Source organism: Oncorhynchus mykiss, chromosome 14 (genome assembly GCF_057628025.1).
Source record: "Oncorhynchus mykiss isolate SJ-2025 chromosome 14, ASM5762802v1, whole genome shotgun sequence".
NCBI lineage: Eukaryota > Metazoa > Chordata > Actinopteri > Salmoniformes > Salmonidae > Oncorhynchus > Oncorhynchus mykiss.
Window position 1 is genome coordinate 20740395 of NC_143035.1, and position 21542 is coordinate 20761936.

General features: G+C 42.7%; 1 protein-coding gene across 14 annotated transcripts in view; it reads left to right on the plus strand.

Moving 5' to 3' along the window:
- elf1 (E74 like ETS transcription factor 1) overlaps positions 1-21542 on the plus strand; it is an 80169-nt gene that overhangs the window by 25403 nt on the left and 33224 nt on the right. For 2 of the 14 annotated variants that reach the window (XM_090198562.1, XM_090198569.1), the window contains exon 1: positions 7207-7355. The exons of 10 other annotated variants lie outside the window; for them this stretch is intronic. The gene's annotated coding sequence lies outside the window, so the exon portion shown is untranslated. Of the gene's footprint in view, positions 1-7206; positions 7356-9259; positions 9445-21542 lie in introns of those variants that run through there. 2 more of the 14 variants (XM_090198568.1, XM_021561491.3) reach the window with 2 other exon arrangements.

The following is a 21542-nucleotide window of genomic DNA, read 5'->3' on the forward strand; positions in this document are numbered from 1 at the left end:
ATAAAATTGTATTTGTCACATGCTTCGTAAACAACAGGTGTAGACTAACAGTGAAATGCAGAGGTAAAGATTAAACAAATAATTTGGAAATAGTGACACAAGGAATAAATACACAGTGAAGAACGAATAACAATAACGAGTAAAAAATAACATGGCTATATACAGGGAGTACCAGTACCGAGTCGATGTGCAGGGGACGAAGTAATTGAGGTAGCTATGTACATATACAGCAACAGGGTGCCTTGGGTAATAGGAGTCATAGCAAGGCTAGTTACTGATATACCATGGAATTTCAACGGGATCCATCGTCTTGAAAAATAGTCAGTCAATATTAGGATTCTTTCTTAGAAAGGACATCTGGTGAAGTGAGTCAGCAGGATACTGCAGGAGTATGTTGCTTGTCTTTACAGATCAACCGTAACCCACTTCCCATTAAAACCTCAATGATTCAGTAGCACCTCTTGCTATCTGTCTTGCTATGATATCTATCATGGAAACATCACATGTACGTGGGCGGCAAAAGACGGATAGTTTTTCTGAAAGGTATACGTTCAGTAATTGATGGCTTACTCATACAGACAACATGGCTTTTCTTGTTTAGTGAAGAGATGGTAGGTAGAATATTGACATTTCCACCAACTGACATCTCCAAAGAGGACAGTATAGTTCTGTGGCCTCTGCACATGAATATACAGCATCATGTTTCCAGCTGCGTTTGTCCGGTCCCACCGTTCATGAGGTAACATGCCTCAAAAATACATTATACTGCTTCATCTGCAGGACACATCAAGCCCAATACTACCACCTTCAAATGTCTGACCATCATCCAGTCATTTTAATCCAACTTCTTCTTCTTCTCCCTATGTAGTATCGCTATCATTTCATTTCAGCCATTCTAACTTAGGCACCAGTAGAAAATGTTCATATTTTTCATGTGGTTTTCGGAGATTTGGCTCCCAGACGCCACAGCTGCATTGGTGTCTGTGGCTGGTCGGGAGTGGGGTGGGCCTCTGCACTCAGTGGTGTGGAAAACTGGGCCCTGCCTTTTTAAGCCTTCCATGACTCCAGGAACACAGACTTCTCCTGTGTCTGCTATGCTCTGAGTCCTCAGTCAGACACATGCAAGGGCCCACAGTTACAAAGACTAGCTCAAAGCCTTGTCCGTCATCCGAAAAACTGCCCATGACTTCCATAACTGCCCATGCCTTCCATAACTGCCCATGCCTTCCATAACTGCCCATGCCTTCCATAACTGCCCATGCCATCCATAACTGCCCATGACTTCCATAACTGCCCATGCCATCCATAACTGCCCATGCCATCCATAACTGCCCATGTCATCCATAACTGCCCATGCCTTCCATAACTGCCCATGCCTTCCATAACTGCCCATGCCTTCCATAACTGCCCATGCCTTCCATAACTGCCCATGCCTTCCATAACTGCCCATGCCTTCCATAACTGCCCATGCCATCCATAACTGCCCATGCCTTCCATAACTGCCCATGCCTTCCATAACTGCCCATGCCTTCCATAACTGCCCATGCCTTCCATAACTGCCCATGCCATCCATAACTGCCCATGCCTTCCATAACTGCCCATGCCTTCCATAACTGCCCATGCCATCCATAACTGCCCATGCCTTCCATAACTGCCCATGCCTTCCATAACTGCCCATGCCTTCCATAACTGCCCATGCCTTCCATAACTGCCCATGCCTTCCATAACTGCCCATGACTTCCATAACTGCCCATGCCTTCCATAACTGCCCATGCCTTCCATAACTGCCCATGCCATCCATAACTGCCCATGCCTTCCATAACTGCCCATGCCTTCCATAACTGCCCATGCCATCCATAACTGCCCATGCCTTCCATAACTGCACATGCCTTCCATAACTGCCCATGCCTTCCATAACTGCCCATGCCTTCCATAACTGCCCATGCCTTCCATAACTGCCCATGCCTTCCATAACTGCCCATGACTTCCATAACTGCCCATGCCTTCCATAACTGCCCATGCCGACTCCCCCCCAACACTGTATTTCAATACAGTATTGACTATCTGTTGATAAGCAACTGCTTGCTAAGGTTACAGTTAGGGTAAGGTTTAGAATAAGAGTTAGAGCTAGGCTTAGGATTAATAGATAGTTTGTTGATATGTTACTGATTGTCCATCTGTTGATGCTCTTCAGACTATCCAAATGAAGTGTTAAGGGGGATCGATACAGTTACGTATCGCAATATTTGTATTTATTTATTTTGCTAGGTAGTGTTAGCTAGCACTAGTCGACTGTACCTGTGGAACAACTCTGGTATTTGTCATCCTATATCTTGTTCTCCATCTTCTTTTTAAATAGTGAGCCAACTTGTTTTCAGCACTTTTATTTCATACCAAAGAGACACCCTCAGAACTTCTATCAAATTCAAAGCCTAGTTCAAAATAATTTGACAGTTGTGAAGAGCATGAGAACAGTGTGAAGTAACAGACACAGGGTGGCTGTTGGACTGATGTTGTGAGAAAACAATGTACCACCATGAAATGAAGCTATTTCCTGCATGCAGATTGGTCTGTAATGGCCAGGTTGATAACTAACAAAACATGGGTCCTAAAAGGTTGCAGCCAAGGATGTCACAGATATATTTTTACCTTGATAGTTCTATAGAATGTAACAGTGGAAAATATGTTGATAAGTATGTACTCACAATGCTGTTAATTCATTTAGGAACTCCCACTGTACCCAACATTGACATAGAAAACATGGCTAAAAATAATATGATGACCTAAGAAGCCTGCTCATATTTCTGTCTGAGAAGAGAGGCTAGAACTGCTCCTAAAATGATCCACGCTGCCCTGGCCATATCAAAGCTCAATGTTAATGCAGTCAGAAAATTGCATCAGAGGCTGGCTGGGAATGGCTTCCAGGGGAAGAGTGTGAGTTTCCAGGCATTAAGCTCTCCCAAAGCAGCAACACTAATACAGTAATGCAGCAGAGATCAGTCTGAATCGATACAGACTGATCTGAGAGGAGAGGGAGGATGACAGGGAGTGAATGTTGTCTGTGGTTTGGAGCATGATGTACTACAGTACCCATAATGTCTGTCACCTTACCAATACGTGGTTTAACTGTATCTAGGACAGGTTAGTACATGCACACATATTGTTATTCCTTAAATAATGTGCATTGGGATTGCCATGTGTGTTTTCAACAGTATGCATTTTGTATTGAGTTTATTTAAGCATTCTGGACTGTTTGGATGACAAATTGGGTTAGAGTCACTTAGGCTGCGTTTGCACAGGCCGGCCATTTCTGATCATATTGGCAAAGGATCTTATTGCCCAATTATTGGCAAAGGAGCTAATCTGATTGGTCAAAAGACCAATTAGTGGAAAAAGAGCTCAGAATTGGGCTGCCTGTGTAAACTCAGCCTTAGACGCTCGGTGAAAGTGAAATCCGTCAAGTTTTTGAGCGTCACTTCAAAACCAATGTGATCATTTTTTTTCCCTTGGCAAATTGGCAATCAACTTCCACATGGTTCGAAACTTAGAGTGGCTTTGTCCTGTTTGACCTTGATCACTACCTGCTCTCTCAGGTGCTGCTCCTTAGTTACATAGCCTTCGGAAAGAATTCAGACTGTATTGACTTTTTACACATTTGGTTACGTTGCAGACTTTTTCTAAAATGGATTAAATAAAACAAACTCATCTACCCGCAAAATCCTGTTTTTGCTTTGTCATTATGTGGTATTGTGTGCAGATTGATGAGGGGGGGAACATTTAACCAATTTTAGAATAAGGCTGTAACCTAACAAAATGTGGAAAAAGTTAAGGGGTCTCAATACTTTCCGAAGCCCACAGGCATCATATGTTCCATTGACGGCTTCAAATTGTTAAATTGAGTGTCTGAGCTCCCATCACTGTGAAGGATGACATCATTTACATCATTATCCTCCACTCTCAGAAAGATTCGGTTTAAAAATTCATACCAGTTAATTGATGCTTGGAAGTAGTGTGTACACTTCAGTTCATAATTTATTCCCTACCCACTCTGCTTAGTTCCTCACGTAGAGTAGGTCTTTGAGGGTTGTGTGACTGAAAGACTCATTCACTGCACTGTCATTGTGTGTGTGTGTGTGTGTTTGTCAGGCTTGGGATGCAGTCTGTGTCTTCTCAAACACACAACCCCTGCCAGTGACACAGAACCCCCCCCCCTCTCCCCTCTCTCTCTCTTATCACAGAGCCTGCTCTACAAACCTCCCTCTGCTCGTTCCTAAGCAACAGCCACTCCTTGTTTACCTATGCATTTTTGCATTGTGATTCTCATCAGGAGAAGTCACAGGCACCCAGAGATGGTTGTCTGTTCCCTTTATTCAAAGTAGTGAAGGCTACCTTGTTTGTTAGACCCTACATGTATGTTGTGTGCGGATAGTGTAATATGTTTTCCACCTAGTATCATATACATGATCACTCAGCTTTAAAGTAGGCCTACTACATTACTTTCACCTTCTATGGTTGAATAACAACAGGTCACCATTCAACCCCTCTTATACAACAACGCTTGTCTGTCTCTATGGACATGTGGTTTATTGTCCTCCTCATCTCCTGCATCAATGCTGCACCTTCCCCTCTGCTATCATAAACAAACGACCTGCTTTATAAAGTCTGGCCGGCGCTGCTTCACAAATATTGACCTGTACTGGCTCGGCTCCCTCTCTCCCACCTACACCCAACCTCACACAATACAATACACTGCAGTGAAAACCAAATTACAACATGGTCAAATGTGGAATTGAATTAATAGAACATGAAAAACCACAGCAATTTGATGTTTATTCTATGATTTTGAGCAGAATCGGCGAATCCCAAACTACCCCCTTGCTCGGTGGGCCCTCAGTTGTTATGTGTTGCTGATGAAACTCAGAGGGTGACTTCCAGAGTAGCGAAGGGATCAGTAAACCCATCAACTTTGGGTCACACTCCTGACTTGAATGATGCAATTCATGTTCCCGTTTTAAATAGTTAAACGAGAATGAAATTCAAATCGCCTGTCGTTTTACCTCAGTAACTGTTAAACATTTAATTTGAGACGTATTCCGTTTGTTTTATGTGTCAAGTCTCTAAATCAGACACAAACACACGTGTGATATAATTAGGAACGTATCTAAATTATTTTGTAGGAAATTGTGCAAACTCCAAACATGTTGGGGTGTGTGTTGGGATAGCACTTCGCTCTGGAGCCTGCATCCTTGCTGGCTTGGTCGAAATGGTTATTGGAGGGCCTAATTAGCACGTACATCCTTGATCATTTTCACTCCCTCAGTTTTGGGACACTTGTGCATATGGCGGCGGCGTGGGAAGGGTGTGATTTGGGATTCAGCCTTTGACTGCTCCTGATGTCACTGAATGCATAATGTGAACAAATTTGACATCATAAGTGGTGATTTCGTAACATGTTTTATGTGAAAGTCTTTCAAGGATGAAAAGCTTAATCATAACCTATACAATGACAGTGGCTCGCCTTCAAGCAACATTGTCCCGGAGCTCTTTCCTTCTCTTAACCCTTCCCCCAACGTCCGTCAGTTCTGACAACATGTGACAAGGAAAGGCCAAGTGCAGAGACTACTCTCTACTACCACTGTAACATCTCAGGCATGCAATACCATACCAAACGCCACAGATGAATGAATGCGGAGGGAATTTTTGGGGGGCTGGTTAGTTTAGTAACTAAATATTTTTTTCCGGTGATGTAAAGTACTAAAGTAAAAATGCTTTAGTACTACTTCAGTAGTTTTTGGGGGTATCTGTACTTAACTATTTATATTTTTGACAACTTTTACTTTTATTTCACTACATTCCTATAGAAAATATTGTACATTTAACTCCATACATTTTCCCTGACAACCAAAGGTAATTGTTACATTTTCAGTGCTTAGCAAGACCAGATATTTGTGAAATTCACACACTTATCAAGAGAACATGTGTTCATCCCTACCGCCTATGGTCTGGCAGACTCACTAAACATAAATGCATCTTTTGTAAATAATGTCTGAGTGTTGGAGTGTGCTCCTGGCTATCCATCAATTTTAAAAAACATGAAATTGGTGCTGTCTGCTTTGTATAATATAAGGAATTTTAAATAGTTTATACTTTTACATCTACCATTGATACTTAAGTATATTTGAGAAATTACATTTACTTTTGATACTTAAGTATATTTTAAACCAAATACTTTTAGACATTTACTCAAGTAGTATTTTACTGGGTGACTTTCACTTTTACTTTTAGGAATGGGTACTCTTTCCACCACTGATTTTCCCCCCATGTTCCTATGGGATGTGTCTGTTTGACATCATGGAGGAATGACTCACTCTTACAAACTTCTCATATTGAGACTGGGGTTGACTTGACACACACACTTTTACAGGCTCTAAGATTAGATATCTAATACTCTGGTAACCTGGCATTTCATTGTCTGGAGTCAAATAAACTCATTAAGAAGAGGTGGTGTTCTCTCAGTTGTCTAGGGTGAGAGTGGTCCTGGCTTTAGAGGGTATCAGAATGTAAGAGCTGATTTGCTGGTTGTTTAGCTGTTTACCGACAGCTCACCCTTAGTCTTAATCTTTAAATCTCTGCTAAAGCTGCAAATAGTAATTCCACCACTTATTTGTGTGATTTCTAACTGAAGTGACTCACCCACAGGAATTATGCACAAAATGTTAGTACCTCATGAGCTTTCTCAATGCAGTACTATAGATGCATGCAAGTGATTTGTTTGAAGGGGCACTGAAGATCAAATGCAATGTCTTTTGAATTGATTATGTTTCAAATAAATACAATAAATCTTGTGTATTTTCTCCTAAAAATGTATCAAATTAAGGGGACATAGGACATGTGCTCACTTCAGTTTCCCCCTGTTCTCAGTTTCATTGCCTCTGGATGCATGCAAAAAAGCACCCAAAGACACCCAAAGACAAGTAGCTTTTTTATAGCATTTGACCCCAAAGCCGGTGAGAAGATTGAGGCCAAAGAAGCAGAGTTAAGCTCCTCTTTCTTTAGGCATGCTGACTGTGTGTGTTGCTGACTTGCAGCATGCCTGCCGATGGGTGGACACACCAGCCTGCTTGTGTCCAAACCTGTTTTGGTATGTACCGCTCTGAGCAGCCAGGCCCCCACCCCCATAAGGAGCCAAAGCCTCAGTGTTCTGATAGTGCCAAACGATTTGAGGACACTATCTCAGTACAGACTTGGTATGCTATAATTTCTGCCTCAAGCAACTACTGGAGAAACAAAAGTATCTTGACTGCATTTTTCTCCTCATTTTTACAACAGCTGCCTATGGAACCATGGTTCTTAGGGTAAGCCTTGCAAACTGGCAGGTCTGAAGTATTATCTGTTGGAATATGCAAAGCAAAGTTTCAAGGTAGCGTGGTCTGATCGTCTGGTGAGGTGAAAAAGCAGGAATCTCACGGTCAACTTTCTTTTCATTCAAGGTTGTTGCTGCATGATTTAGTGTGTGAACTGTGAAGCATGGTGGGTGTGCGCACTGTGAAGCATGGTGGGTGTGTGAACTGTGAAGCATGGTGGGTGTGCGCACTGTGAAGCATCGTGGGTGTGCGCACTGTGAAGCATGGTGGGTGTGTGAACTGTGAAGCATGGTGGGTATGTGAACTGTGAAGCATGGTGGGTGTGTGAACTGTGAAGCGTGGTGTGTGTGTGTGAACTGTGAAGCAAAACAAATTAGAAATCAGTGGGTGTGTGAACTGTGAAGCATGGTGTGTGTGTGAACTGTGAAGCATGGTGGGTGTGTGTTCTGTGAAGCATGGTGGGTGTGTGTACTGTGAATCATGGTGGGTGTGTGTACTGTGAAGCATGGTGGGTGTGTGTACTGTGAATCATTGTTGGTGTGTGTACTGTGAATCATGGCGGGTGTGTGTACTGTGAAGCATGGTGGGTGTGTGAACTGTGAATCATGGTGGGTGTGTGTACTGTGAAGCATGGTGGGTGTGTGTACTGTGAAGCATGGTGGGTGTGTGTACTGTGAAGCATGGTGGGTGTGTGTACTGTGAAGCATGGTGGGTGTGTGTACTGTGAAGCATGGTGGGTGTGTGTACTGTGAAGCATGGTGCTGCTGGTATATTTTTCCGGTTTTTTTTGTATCCTCCTGCCGACCTGTGCTGTGACATGTCGGTATTGGTATGAATGTAAACAGATCAGGGGTGGGCGTTTGTTTGTGTGTGTGTGTGTGTGTGTGTGTGTGTGTGTGTGTGTGTGTGTGTGTGAGACAGAGAGTTGACGGGGGCGGTGGTATTTCACAATCACACATCTGCTACCATGGAGCAGCGTTAAAAAAAAGTCCATCTGAGGGCCATTGGACTTGGAATTAGCTTCACAGGGCCATGTCTTAGCATTAGTTTCCACTTAATTTTGACTTAAAGGGGTACTATGTTAGCGTTTAGGCAGCTGTTGCTTAGGAGATAGAGGGAGGTTTCTGTGCAACTTTGGGATGCTGGATGGAGCTGAAAGTTCCAGTCTGGTCATGTACCAAATTGTTACCTCACAGCAGCCAAAACAACAGGAGAGTCTTCAAAACAAAGCAATTCAAATATTTCTGAGAGAGGAGAATTGTCAATGCACAGTAAGAGGCAGCTGAGCTAAAGCAGAGAGATGCATACTTTCATTGTCTCTGTCTTTTCCATTTCAACCCATTGTGTCACCCAAACACATAAGGTCCTAAAAGCCCAGAGAGAGACTTAACCGAAAAACCACCCAGGCTCATACGACATATGTCAAAACCATTAGATATACAATTAACTTCATACATAAACCTCAAACTTTCTTTTGATGTGTCTCGAGAAGCAGGGAACTAATTCTTGGACCAAGGACAAGTGTAAAGATTCTTCAACAACAGAGTCATCCGTCTACACCCACATTTTGCAATCATGTTAGTTCACAACTGGATCCTGTTAATAGCTAATCATTTCACCTCAGTGTGCATGAACCAGATTGGAGATGGGGTCAATGATGATGAACAAACAACCATCTCCCATGTGAGATTTGCGTCGCTGCTCTTCAATATCATTCTTTGTTTTTGATCACAGATGACCAATAGGCACCTTTCCAGTTTCTGGATTCTAATCATTCTTGCTATTCTGTGAACAGGTAAAATGGCCGAATTTACATTTTAATGAGTAGCCTCCTGTAGCACTCATGTAGCTGCTAGCTTTACTCAAGATATAAGGGGGCAGATGTATTTTTTTGCCCCTTTCTGCAATTTCCTGTCCTGTTTTCACAAGTCAAATGGCTCTTCCTATCTGTGGCGTGTGGCCTGTTGCCACATAATAGAAACAGATTGCTGGTGGTGGGGTAGTTCTGAAAATGTTCTCAAGACCACACCATGACTATCATTCAGAATCCATGCTTTGGACGGTGGGCTATTTACCTCAGGTAAGATAGAAAATATTATGTTTGACCAATGCTTTACTGGCAGAACATAGTGTGACAGGAGCTTGGTTCTTCTTAGAATTGGCGTAAAACCTCACGAACACATGGGGAAGGAAGGAAGGAAGGAAGGAACGGAAAGGGGTTACCTAGTCAGGTTTCTGTCTGTGTCTATATGTTAGATGTAAGCGTGAGTTTTGGAAGGGAAGGTATAGCATATCTAGGTTAACAAGAAGAGGCTCACTGTCACGCTGAGCAATCACTAAAGGTCGACCGATTAATCGGAATGGCCGATTAATTAGGGCCGATTTCAAGTTTTCATAACAATCGGAAATCTGTATTTTTGGGCGCCGATGTGCCGATTTTGATGTATTTTCATTTTATTTTTATACCTTTATTTAACTAGGCAAGTCAGTTAAGAACACATTCTTATTTTCAATGACGGCCTAGGAACGGTGGGTTAACTGCCTCGTTCAGGGGCAGAACGACAGATTTTCACCTTGTCAGCTCGGGGGATCCAACCTTACAGTTAACTAGTCCAACGCAATAACGACCTGCCTCTCTCTCGTTGCACTCCACAAGGAGACTGCCTGTTACGCGAATGCAGTAAGCCAAGGTAAGTTGCTAGCTAGCAATAAAATTATCTTATAAAAAATCCAAAAAAAATCATAATCACTAGTTAACTACACATGGTTGATGATATTACTAGATATTATCTAGCGTGTCCTGCGTTGCATATAATCTGACTGAGCATACAAGTATATAAGAATCTGACTGAGCGGTGGTAGGTAGAAGCAGGCGCGTAAACATTCATTCAAAACAGCACTTTTGTGCGTTTTGCCAGCAGCTCTTCCTTGTGCGTCAAGCATTGCACTGTTTATGACTTCAAGCCTATCAACTCCCGAGATGAGGCTGGTGTAACCGAAGTGAAATGGCTAGCTAGTTAGCGCGCGCTAATAGAGTTTCAAACGTCACTCGCTCTGAGCCTTCTAGTAGTTGTTCCCCTTGCTCTGCATTGGTAACGCTGCTTTGATGGTGGCTGTTGTCGTTGTGTTGCTGGTTCGAGCCCAGGGAGGAGCGAGGAGAGGGACGGAGGCTATACTGTTACACTGGCAATACTAAAGTGCCTATAAGAACATCCAATAGTCAAAGGTTAATGAAATACAAATGGTATAGAGGGAAATAGTCCTATAATAACTACAACCTAAAACTTCTTACCTGGGAATATTGAAGACTCATGTTAAAAGGAACCACCAGCTTTCATATATTCACATGTTCTGAGCAAGGAACTGAAACATTAGCTTTCTTACATAGCACATATTGCACTTTTACTTTCTTCTCCAACACTTTGTTTTTGCATTATTTAAACCAAATTGAACATGTTTCATTATTTACTTGAGGCTAAATGGATTTTATTGATGTATTATATTAAGTTAAAATAAGTGTTCATTCAGTATTGTTGTAATTGTCATTATTACAAATGCTTTTTGGTCCTCCAATAATCGGTATCGGTATCGGCGTTGAAAAATCATAATCTGTCGACCTCTAGCAATCACACTGTTTTTCATATTTACAATTGAATACGGGCATTTTTAATACACTACCATTCAAAAGTTTGGGGTCACTTAGAAATTCCCTGCAAAACACCAGTCTCAACGTCAACAGTGAAGAGGCGACTCCGGGATGCTGGCCGTCCAGGCGGAGTTGCAAAGAAAAAGCCATATCTCTGTCCAGTGTCTGTGTTCTTTTGCCCATCTTAATCTTTTCTTTTTATTGACCAGTCTGAGATATGGCTTTTTCTTTGCAGCTCTGCCTAGAAGGCCAGCATCGCGGGGGGTCGCATCTTCACTGTTGATGTTAAGACTGGTGTTTTGCGGGTACTATTTAATGAAGCTGTCAGTTGAGGACTTGTGAGGTGTCTGTTTCTCAAACTAGACACTGTAAAGTACTTCTTGCTCAGTTGTGCACCGGGGTCTCCCACTCCTATTTCTATTCTGGTTGGAGACAGTCTGTCACAATGTTCTGTGAAAGGAGTAGGACACAGCATTGTACAAGATCTTCAGTTTCTTGGCAATTTCTCACATGGAATAGCCTTCATTTCTCGGAACAAGAATAGACTGACGAGTTTCAAAAGGAAGGTCTTTGTTTCTGGCCATTTTGAACCTGTAATCGAACCCACAAATTCTGATGCTCCAGATACTCAACTAGTCTAAAGAAGGCCAGTTTTATTGCTTCTTTAATCAGCACAGCAGTTTTCAGCTGTGCTAACATAATTGCAAAAGGGTTTTCTAATGATCAATTAGCCTTCTAAAATGATAAACTTGGATTAGCTAACACAACATGCCATTGGAACACAGGAGTGAGTGATGGTTGCTGATAATGGGCCTCTGTACGTCTCTGTAGATATTCCATTAAAAACCAGCCGTTTCCAGCTACAATCATCATTTACAACATTAACAATGTCTACACTGTATTTCTGATCAAGTGACCCCAAACTTTTGAACGGTAGTGTACATAGAGTGGGGTCTGAAATTGTTGATAAAGATGAGCAATAAGGACTGTATAAACGAAATAATCCTGAATGAATCATGAATAAAGATGAGTGGGAAAGTTACAGAGGGTCAAAGATCATACCCCAAAGACATGCTAACATCCCGTTATTGTAATGGTAAGAGGTTAGAATGTCTTGGGGGTATGATCTTTGACCCTCACTCAATCATTATTCACGATTTATTCAGGATTATCCATAGTCATGGTAACATCCACATTAATGTAGAAGTGTTTAGAAACCTATTCTATTCTTATTTACAATAAAATGACACAATACATTACTTACCATTTCTATTGGGCACAAAATTATCTTAAACACAACCAAAACTAACTGAAAATGCATCCAAAAGTTTGTAGCGTCACAAGTTTGATGTAATCATTTTGTGCTCGGAATATGGGAACAAATACAAAACTTTTGACTACTTTATTTATAGGAATCTTTAAGAAAAAAATGTATTACTTGTTAAACTATATCTCTTTCTCTGCGCAATTGTGTTAGAAAATAATATAATTTCCCCTCCAAAATGTTGTATACAATATAGCATAAAATATTATTTATTTTATACAGTCATTATTGCTCATCTTGATCAAGGTTGTCAATAATTTCAGACCCCACAGTTCCTGAGTTTTGGACTTTCTAAGGCCACAGAGGAAGGGTAGAAACACGTCAAAGACCCAATGAATTAGTTAGAAGCGAGTAGGGGTAGTTGTGCAAAATAACATTAGACTCTTGCACTGAGAGAGGGTTTCTACTGAATGTGGTTTAACAGACAGGAAGTCGCTGAAACCCAGTGATGCATTTCCTGTCAGCGCAAGCTTCACAGGTCAGTTTGTCACTGCTGTTTGTTTCTCTTCTCTCAATTATATTTTGCACCTCTATTTTCAGTTTTCTACTCCCTCTTCTCTCTGTCCTCATGCATGGTATGCTCTGCCATGATAGGGAGGTGTGTGTGTCAATATATTTCCAAAGCATCAGGATACTTGTGTAGGCTACAAGTAAGCTACAATTAGTAATACAACAAAAAACATTCCTAGATTTGAATGATTTAACTCTCCCACATCCGTATGAAGACTCAATGCAGAAGTCATGTGAATTTTGATAATCTATGATCAATAAATTCGATTATCATGCTCTAGACTCTACACACACAGCTGATCTGTCTGCTAATAAAACATAGTAAATTACCATGCAAATGATCATGGTACTCGTGTGGCTCTATGAGCTGTGAGGTAGCACTATGAGCTGTGTTGTCACACCAGAGGGCTAGCTATAGCTCTTCAGATTTAACCTTAGCGAGTTAGCACTAGCAGCACCGGTCTGTATTGCCACACACCACAGAATGCTATAGCTCTTCAGATTTAACCTTAGCGAGTTAGCACTAGAAGCACCAGTCTGTATTGCCACACACCACAGAATGCTGTAGCTCTTTGGGGTTGGCCTTAGAAAGTTAGCACTAGCAGCAGTTGTCTGGGTGAGGGTGCTGCTGCCTCCGACCTTGTCCATATTAGACCTTCTCTCACTCAGAGCCTGGGGCTGCAGTGGAATAGTACAAGGTTTAAGAGATATCAGATTAAATTCCATCTCTCCCACTGAAAACCCTGTACTGGAGGTGACCTTTTTCTCTCCATCTTCATTTGGTCGTAGCACACCAGCCCACCTCCCTGTGCATTACTACAACAGACAGACATCACTGTTGGTTTGGATGCAGGTGTTTTGTTTAGAATGACGGGTCCATTATCAACTCGATGTTGTTTATTATCAAACTCAACTGACTCATACACAACAGCGTAATCAATCCCATATACCAAACGTCAGACATAACCGAACAGTAACAGCACTGTAGAACTGTGTGTTAATGTAACTCTCAATGCAGCACTGTAGAACTCAGACATATCAGTCCACCCTCGCAATAACATCTGCTTTCCATGTGTATATGACCAATAACATTTGATTTGATTTGAGACATAGCGGCATGTTTTGTTGTTTCGCTTTACCGGCCGCACTCGCCAGCTCAAATCAAGTCTAATCAAATTGTATTTGTCACATGCTTCCTAAACAACAGGTGCAGACTAACAGTGCAGTGCTTACTTATGGGCCCTTTCCAACAATGCAGTGAGAAAAATTGAGACTGTGAGCGTTGTACACTACCATGGCCCATGCATGAACATGTGCCGAGCAAAGCAGCGAAAACTACTGCCAGTTTTTACACACACTGCTGTAGGTTGCTGTGGTGGTGAAAGGACATTGTCTGTGTACACTGTTCTCTGGTGCCGAGGCAGCAGCCTCCTTAATTGCGGAGGACTGTGACCTTTTCTGCTATGTATAATTCCCAAACAACTGGGCTAGTTTGCCTTGGAAGGCTGTCAATGCTTTGTTCCACTAACATGACATCCACTGACATGGTGTGAGATGTCTCAAAAGTTTTTAGCAACTTGCATGTCTAAAAGACTTGATGTTAAATTGTCTGTGACTTATGTCAGAAGAGTGGTTAGTTCATTGTCTCCCTCAGTAGGGTTTTGCTGTTGTTGTTAAATTAAGTACATTTCTTAGCCTCTGGTCTGCTGACACCATGTGTTTTATGTCCCTGTTGATGTGCATGAGCACTGGCTATCACAGAGCTCCAGGATTGACTTGACACCAGCCTAATACCACTGAGTCATTTCCCCAACAGGAACCCAGATGATTCCTGCAAAACAGCACTTCTCTGCTGACCACACTTGATGAGCACAAAAATGTGGTGTTGTCCTCTGTCTTTCTGGGGTTTTCTGACAACTTGTACATTGGTATTTTGCTTTGCTCTCAGGTCAGATCTACACTACCAATCAAAAGTTTTAGAACACCTACTCATTCAAGGTTTTTCTTTATTTTTACTATCTTCTACATTGTAGAATAATAATGAATACATCAAAACTATTAAATTACGCATATGGAATCATGTAGTAACCAAAAATGTGTTTAACAAACAAATCAAAATATTAAATGTTTGAGATTCTTAAAATAGCCAGCCTTTGCCTTGATGACAGCTTTGCACACTCTTGGCATTCTCTCAACCAGCTTCACCAGGAATGCTTTTCCAACAGTCTTGAAGGAGTTTCCACATATACTGAACACTTGGCTACTTTTCCTTCACTCTGTGGTCCGACTCATCCCAAACCATCTCAATTTGGTTGAGGTCGGGGAACTGCCAAAGGGGGCGGAGTTGCCGACTCATCCCAAACCATCTCAATTTGGTTGAGGTCGGGGAACTGCCAAAGGGGGCGGAGTTGCAATCTACTGCAGAGTCAGCCTGCAGAGTTCTGTCATAATATCCAGGTCTGTGCCCAAACAATTCGAGCTTCTACTTCTAAAAATCCACCTTTCCAGAAACAAGTCTCTCACCGTTGCCGCTTCTTATAGACCACCTTCGGCCCCCAGCTGTACCCTGGACACCATATGTGAATTGATTGCCCCCCCATCTATCTTTAGAGCCTGTACTGTTAGGTGACCTAAACTGGGATATGCTTAACACCCCGGCCGTCCTACAATCTAAACTAGATGCCTTCAATCTCACACAAATTATCAATGAACCTACACACCCGTCCAGCATAACTACTGTGGACGGTTCTGACTTAGAAGATGTGGACAACTACAAATACCTAGGTGTCTGGTTAGACTGTAAACTCTCCTTCCAGACTCACATTAAGCATCTCCAATCCCAAATTAAATCAAGAATCGGTTTCCTATTTCACAACAAGGCACTCATCCTGTCAAACATACCCTAGTAAAACTGACTATCCTACCAAGCCTTGACTTTGGCGATGTCATTTACAAAATAGCCTCCAACACTCTACTCAGCAAATTGTATGCAGTCTATCTCAGTGCCATCCGTTTTGTTACCAAAGCCCCATGTACTACCCACCACTGCGACCTGTGTGCTCTCGTTGGCTGGCCCTCGCTTCATATTCGTCGCCAAACCCACTGGCTCCAGATCATCTATAAGTCGTTGCTAGGTAAAGCCCAACCTTATCTCAGCTCACTGGTCACCTTAGCAGCACCACCCGCAGCACACGCTCCAGCAGGTATATCTTACTGGTCACCCCCAAAGCCAATTCCTCCTTCGGCCGCCTTTCCTTTCAGTTCTCTGCTGCCAATGACTGGTACGAACTGCAAAAAATCACTGAAGATGTAGACTCATATCTCCCTCACTAGCTATAAGCACCAGCTGTCAGAGCAGCTCACAGATCACTGCACCTGTACATAGCCAATCTTTAAACAGCCCATCCAACTACCTCATCACCATATTGTTATTTATTTGATGTATTTTGCTCCTTTGCACCCCAGTATCACTACTTGCACACTCATCTTCTACACACTACACTTCTACACTTCCACTATGGCCTATTTATTGCCTCACCCCCCCTTATCCTACCTCAATTGCACACACTGTATATAGACTTTCTCTATTGTATTATTGACTGTATGTTTGTTTATTCCATGTGTCATTTTGTGTAGTTGTTTGTGTCGCACTGCTTTGCTTTATCTTGACCAAGTTGCAGTTGTAAATGAGAACTTATTCTCAACTAGCCTACCTGGTTAAATAAAGGTGAAATAAAAGAAATCTCAGCTCACTGGTCATCATAGCAGCACCCATGTGCTCCAGCAGGTATATTTCACTGGTCACCCCCAAAGCTTATTCCTCATTTGGCTGCCTTTCCTTCCAGTTCTCTGCTGCCAATGACTGGAACGAATGACTAAAATCAATGAAGCTGGAGACTCAAATCTCCCTCACTAACTTTAAGCATCAGCTGTCAGAGCAGCTCACAGATCATTGCACCTGTACATAGCTCATCTGTCAATAGCCCATCCAACTACCTCATCCCCATATTGTTATTATTATCTCTACTTGCACATTCATCTTCTGCACATCTATCACTCCAGTGTTTACTTGCTAAATTGTAATTACTTTGCCACTACAGCCTATTTATTGCCTTACCTCCCTAATCTCACCTCATTTGCACACACTGTATATAGATTTTTTTCTATTGTGTTATTGGACTGTACATTTGTTTATCCCATGTGTAACTCTATGTAGTTGTTTGTGTCGCACTGCTTTGATTTATCTTGGCCAGGTTGCAGTTGTAAATGAGAACTTGTTCTCAACTGGCCTACCTGGTTAAATAAAGGTGAAATAAAACAATTGTGGAGGCCAGGTCATCTGATGCAGCACTCCATCTCTCTCCTTCTTGGTAAAATAGCCCTTACACAGCCAGGAGGTGTGTTGAGTCACTGTCCTGTTGAAAAACAAATGAGAGTCCCACTAAGCCCAAACCAGATGGGATGACGTATCTCTGCAGAATGCTGTGGTAGCCATGCTGATTAAGTGTGCCTTGAATTCTAAATAAATCACAGACAGTGTCACCAGTAAAGCATCCCCACACCATAACACCACCTCCTCCATGATTTACGGTGGGAAATTCACATGCAGAGATCATCCGTTCAGCCTCACCGCGTCTCACAAAGACATGTCGGTTGGAACCAAAAATCTCCAATTTGGACTCCAGACCAAAGGACAGATTTCTACCGGTCTAATGTCCATTGCTCGTGTTTCTTGACCCAAGCAAGTCTCTTCTTCTTATTGGTGTCTTTTAGGAGTGGTTTCTTTGCAGTAATTTTACCATGAAGGCTCCTTCATGGTAACTGTTCATGGTAACTGTTCTCCTTTGAACAGTTTATGTTGAGATGTGTATGTTACTTGAACTCTGTGAAGCATTTATTTGGCTGGTAACTAATGAACTTATCCTCTGCAGCAGAGGTAACTCTGGGTCTTCCTGTGGCGGTCCTCATGAGAGCCAATTTTATTATAGCGCTTGATGGTTTTTGCGACAGCACTTGAAGAAATGTTCAATGTTCTTGTAATTTTCCGTATTGACTGACCTTCATGTCTTAAAGTAATGATGGACTGTCATTTCTCTTTGCTTATCTGAGCTGTTCTTGCCATAGTGTGGACTTGGTCTTTTAAAAACAAAATGTATCTTTATTTATGTAGTCAGTTAAGAACAAATTCTTATTTTCAATTACGGCCTAGGAACAGTGGGTTAACTGCCTTGTTCAGGGGCAGAATGACAGATGTTTACCATGTCAGCTCAGGGATTCAATCTTGCAACCTTTCGGTTACCAGTCCAAAGCTCTAACCACTAGGCTACCTGTTTTACCCTACCTTGCCACAACACAATGCATTAAAAAGGTCAAACGCATTAAGAAGGAAAGAAATTCTGCAAATGAACTTTTAAGACCTCATGAAGCTGGTTGAGAGAATGCCAAGAGTGTCCATTGCTCGTGCAAGTCTCTTCTTATTATTGGTGACCTTTTAGTAGTGGTTTCTTTGCAGAAAAGCTGTCATCAAGGCAAAGGGTGGCTATTTGAAGAATCTCAAATATCAAATATATTTTGATTTGTTTAACACTTTTTTGGTTACAACATTATTCCATATGTGTTATTTTATAGTTGTGAATTCTTCACTATTATTCTGCAATTTAGATAATAGTAAAAAATAAAGAAAAACCCTTGATTGAGTAGGTGTTTTAAAACTTTTGATTGGTAGTGTATGAAAATGTAGCTGCTTTGGTTTCAAATCAAATTGTATTTGTCACATGCGCCTAATACAACAGGTGTAGGTATTCCTTACCGTGAAATGCTTTCTTGCAAGCCCTTAACCAACAATGCAGTTAAAGAAATAGAGTTAAGAAAATATTTACTAAATAAACTAAAGTGTCAATGTAAATTGTCCAGGTGGCCATTTGATTCATTGTCTTATGGCTTGTGGGTAGAAGCTGTTTAAGGAGCCTTTTGGTCCTAAACTTGGCGCCCACGGTACCGCTTGCCGTGAGGTAGCAGAGAGAACAGTCTATGACTTGGGTGACTAGAGTCTTTGACAAAACATTTTGGGGGCCTTCCTCTGACACCGCCTAATATAAGATTGGCCCCAGTGATGTACTGGGCCATACGCACTACCCTCTGTAGCGCCTTATGGTCAGATGCTGAGCAGTTGCCATACCAGGTGGTGATGCAACCGGTCAGGGTGCTCTCGATGGTGCAGCTGTAGAACTGATTGAGGATCTGGGGACACATGCGAAATCTTTTCAGTCTCCCGAGGGGGAATAGGTGTTGTCGTGCCCTCTTCACAACTGTCTTGGTGTGTTTGGACCATGATAGTTTGTTGGTGATGTGAACACCAAGGAACTTGAAATTCTCCACCCGCTCCATTTCAGCCCCATCGACGTTAATGGGGGGCCCGTTTGGCCCGCCTTTTCCTATAGTCCACGATCAGCTCCTTTCTAGACAGAAAGGTATGCCTACCAAATTGAGCCTACGCTACCCACTGAGCACAGACTGCAGTTCAACGTTTCGTTTTTACCTTCAATGTAGCGTCACTTTTGCCAGGCTAATAGCTAGCAGTTTCTGGGAACGAGACCATGCTCTAGAGATGTATTTGAGGCTAAGCTTTTCTGTTTGTCTCTCTGACTGAGACTGAACTCCTCAAGTAGAGGGCTATATTCCGTCACTGGGATGTGATGAGCTGTTGTAATTGACTGCAGTGGGTCAGTTTTCCTAAACTTTGCGGTGTTCAGTGAAGAGAGAAGTGTGATCAAATCAAATGTTTATTTGTCACATACACATGGTTAGCAGATGTTAATGCGAGTGTAGCGAAATGCTTGTGCTTCTAGCTCTGACAATGCAGTAATAACCAACGAGTAATCTAACCTAACAATTCCACAACGACTACCTTATACACACAAGTGTAAAGGGATAAAGAATATGTACATAAAGATATATGAATGAGTGATGGTACAGAACGGTCCCTGCTTTGATGCACCTGTACTGACCTCGCCTTCTGGATGATAGCGGGGTGAACAGGCAGTGGCTCGGGTGGTTGTTGTCCTTGGTGATCTTTATGGCCTTCATGTGACATCGGGTGGTGTAGGTTTCCTGGAGGGCAGGTAATTTGCCCCCGGTGATGCGTTGTGCAGACCTCACTACCCTCTGGAGAGCCTTACGGTTGTGGGCATAGCAGTTGCCGTACCAGGTGATACAGCCCGACAGGATGCTCTCGATTGTGCATCTGTAGAAGTTTGTGAGTGCTTTTGGTGACAAGCCGAATTTCTTCAGCCTCCTGAGGTTGAAGAGGCGCTGCTGCGCCTTCTTGACAACGCTGTCTGTGTGGGTGGACCAATTCAGTTTGTCCGTGATGTGTATGCCAAGGAACTTAAAACTTACTACCCTCTCCACTACTGTCCCGTCGATGTGGATAGGGGGGTGCTCCCTCTGCTGTTTCCTGAAGTCCACAATAATCTCCTTTGTTTTGTTGACGTTGAGTGTGAGGTTATTTTCCTGACACCACACTTCGAGGGCCCTCACCTCCTCCCTGTAGGCCGTCTCATCGTTGTTGGTAATCAAGCCTACCACTGTAGTGTCGTCTGCAAACTTGATGATTGAGTTGGAGGCGTGCATGGCCACGCAGTCTTGGGTGAACAGGGAGTACAGGAGAGGGCTCAGAACGCACCCTTGTGGGGCCCCAGTGTTGAGGATCAGCGGGGTGGAGATGTTGCTACCTACCCTCACCACCTGGGGGCGGCCCGTCAGGAACCCAGTTGCACAGGGCGGGGTCGAGACCCAGGGTCTCGAGCTTGATGACGAGTTTGGAGGGTACTATGGTGTTAAATTCTGAGCTGTAGTCGATGAACAACATTCTCACATAGGTATTCCTCTTGTCCAGATGGGTTAGGGCAGTGTGCAGTGTGGTTGCGATTGCGTCGTCTGTGAACCTATTGGGGCGGTAAGCAAATTGGAGTGTGTCTAGGGTGTCAGGTAGGGTGGAGGTGATGTGGTCCTTGACTAGTCTCTCAAAGCACTTCATGAGGACGGAAGTGAGTGCTAAAAAAAAATGTACGCTTTCAGTTTCGCGCAAATGCTGCCATCAATCCACGGTTTCTGGTTTGGGAATGTTTTAATCGTTACTGTGGGTATAACATCACCGATGCACTTTCTAATGAACTCGCTCACCGAATCAGCGTATTCGTCAATGTTGTTGGACGCAATGCGGAACATATCCCAATCCATGTGATCGAAGCAGTCTTGAAGCGTTTAATCAGATTGGTCGGACCAGCGTTGAACAGACCTGAGCGCGGGAGCTTCTTGTTTTAGTCTCTGTCTGTAGGCTGGAAGCAACAAAATGGAGTCGTGGTCAGCTTTTCCGAAAGGAGGGCGGGGGAGGGCCTTATATGCATCACGGAAGTTAGAATAACAATGATCCAGGGTTTTACCAGCCCTGGTAGCACAATCGATATGTTGATAGAATTTAGGGAGTCTTGTTTTCAGAATAGCCTTGTTAAAATCCCCAGCTACAATGAATGCAGCCTCAGGATATGTGGTTTCCAGTTTACATAGAGTCAAATAAAGTTCATTCAGGGCCATTAATGTGTCTGCTTGGGGGGGGGGGGGGGATATATACGGCTGTGATTATAATCAAAGAGAATTCCCTTGGTAGATAATGCGGTTGACATTTGATTGTGAGGAA